Source organism: Frankliniella occidentalis, unplaced genomic scaffold (genome assembly GCF_000697945.3).
Source record: "Frankliniella occidentalis isolate FOCC.00 unplaced genomic scaffold, Focc_3.1 Scaffold38, whole genome shotgun sequence".
Classification (NCBI taxonomy): Eukaryota; Metazoa; Arthropoda; class Insecta; order Thysanoptera; family Thripidae; genus Frankliniella; species Frankliniella occidentalis.
The window spans coordinates 32,324-34,892 of record NW_026267168.1 but is presented as its reverse complement, the minus strand read 5'-3'; the positions used below and the strand labels follow the sequence as shown (position 1 = coordinate 34,892).

General features: G+C 63.6%; 1 protein-coding gene across 1 annotated transcript in view; it reads left to right on the top strand.

Moving 5' to 3' along the window:
* Positions 1 to 161: 161 nt before the first annotated feature.
* LOC127749197 (uncharacterized) overlaps positions 162 to 2,569 on the top strand; it is a gene marked incomplete at its 3' end in the record, with an annotated part of 32,674 nt that continues 30,266 nt past the window's right edge. Inside the window, exon 1 of the mRNA XM_052266414.1 lies at positions 162 to 755. The remainder of the gene's footprint in view (positions 756 to 2,569) is intronic.

Sequence of the window (2,569 nt, the reverse complement as noted above, 5' to 3'; positions counted from 1 at the left end):
GTGCCTGGCTAGGCACGCATAGTGCGATAAGGGTGTGTGAGAGGAGCGATAGCAAGGGTAAAGCCGGGCGCGCGGCGTGGCGGGGCGTGGCGTGGGCGCTGCCGGTGGTGGGGGCCGCCGCGCCAGCTGAGCGCGGTGCCGAGCCGAGCCGAGCCGAGCCGCTGGCGAGCCGGTCGGGCCAGTGCCAGCCAGTGCCGCTCCACCCCTCTTCTCGAGCACATCACGGACGTCCCCCGCCGCGGCCCGTCCCGGTTCGCCCGCGCTACTGCAACACGGTGCCCGTCCGCCCGTACTACTAGCCCAGCCCGCGCGTCGCGGCTTTCCGCACGTCCTTGTTTCTTTGCGGAAAAGCAAGAACGCTTCTCGTTCGTTTGCGCCGGGTGCTCGGGGGTCGTCGTCGTTTCGGCGACAAGTGAGCGCGCAGTGAGTGAGTGAGTGGTTGTTTACCTTGCGCGGCCTATCGCGGTAGCCTCGCGCAGGGCCGCCGTGTGGTGATCGCCGTGCTATCTGTGGTGCAAGCCCCGCTGTCACTGTCGTGCCGCCCGCCACGCCCCTCGCCGCCACGCCCCGCCACGCCGCTCTCTTTGGATATGTGCCGCCGCCCCCGGTGCCGCCCCCCGCCGCCAACGGCAGCAGCAGCTCCGCCGCCGCCGCCGCCGCCCCTGGCGCGCCACTGACCAGGGCCACCACGCTCTCGAGCACCACGAGGCGCCACGCCGCAGCACGCCCGGTCGCCAGCGTGACCACCAAGCTGGGTGAGCAGTCGTTAGGCCCCGAGCAACAGTTTGGGGAGGGGGCGGAGGGAGATGCGTGCATGTGACAGGTGGACGAGTCCTGCTTGTGTCTCCTCCTGGCCACGGGCGTGCCTTCGCCCTCCATGGCCACCTGGTCGTACGTGTAGGCGAAGCGAAGCATGTTGTTGTTGTTGTTGTTACTCTCGTGTCGCTCGACGCGACGGGAGTTAAGGCAGCCGCAAGTATGCGAATCCTCTCCCTCTTTCAAGCTAAAATACCGAGTAAAATACTGATTAGTTTCTTTCGCACTTATTAAGAAAATCATAAGCTAACACACGATGCATGTCCGTTGTTGTGTGCGATAACCTCGTGGTGCTGTAGCATCTTTGGGCTCGCTGCTGAAAGTGTGCTCCTCAACACCTGTCTCTTTGTGGCCACCTAGAGGAGGTAGTAGGACTCGCGGCGAGGATGGTGCCGGCCGGCTGGCCGGGCCGCCCGGTCGCCCACGCTACGCCACGCCACGCCACGCCACGCCTGCCCTGGGCCCGGCCCGAGCCCGGCCGGGCCGACGCGCGGAGGACAGATAACGATCCCGGCCAGTTACTGATCGAACGCCACCACGGTGACGCGTTTTGGTGCCGAGATCGCAGACAGAGATTGGAGGGGCATGGGGCCGGATAGCATGCCAGAGAGCTCTGCTCTGCTCAGGTTCATTGTTCGCTGACCGCCGCGCCGCGCCACCGTGTGCCGTGCCCTGCGTGCGTGTGTGTGTGTGTGTTGGCAGCCGGTGTGTGTGTGCCCGATACAAGAGACAGACAGACGGACAGACAGACAGACAGTCAGACAAAGAAGATGAAAAAGAAGATAAAAAATATGATGACTCGGAGTCAAGTTCGTGACGACGCCTAGGCGGTAGGCATCCGGAGTGCCCGCAGCGCACGCGTGTGTTGAGGTTGCCTACCCGCACGGCGATGGCCTGACGCCTGGCCGCTAGGCAGCCGCGCCGTTCGCTGGACACCGGTGTGTCTAGGTTGCCTAACCGCGAGGCGCTCGGGCCGGCCGGCCACGGGCAGGCATCCAGGGTCTTCCTTTCACCTCTCTTTCTTTCTTTCACTTCTGTTTCTTTCTCCCGCCTCTCTTTCTGTCTTTTACTTCTTCACTCACTCACTCACTCACTCACTCACTCACTCACTCACTCACTCACTCACTCACTCACTCACTCACTCACTCGGGTATTTATGCCCTGCCAATCCCCTTCCCTATCTCTTTGAGGCAGTCGCGCTGCCGCCGCCGTGCTCTTCGTCGCCGTCCTGTCTGCCGCTCGCCGACGCCCCCCGCCCCGCCGCCCGGGCGGCCCGTGGGAGCGGCCGAGGACGGCGATTAGCATGCGTCGGACGTCGCGCACCTCCTGGCAGCGATGATGGCCAGGATGACTTGCAGGAGGAGGGCAGACGGACACCAGGCCGAGACAGACGGACAAGAGGCGCACGGAGAGACATACATTTGGCTGCCGTCTATAACAAGAAGATCGAGAACACCCATGAGCAACAAGAACAACAACATGGGGTTGCATTCAGAGAAAAAGAACAACAACAACGCTAGTCTGTTTTCAGGCGGTTTGCAGAAATAGTATAGTTTACGTTTGCAGAGTGGTGGGCCAGGCCCGCACAGTGGACCGGGCCGCCCTCAGGGCCCACGGTGCCGCCCCCGGCCGCCCCCAACCCCCGCGCGCCTGGCTCGCCTCTGATAAGGACGGGGAGCCCTGCTGATAAGCTTTCATTACCAGGGCAGGCATCAGATAACGCCCCCAGCCAGGAGCCGTGTATAGGGGCGGG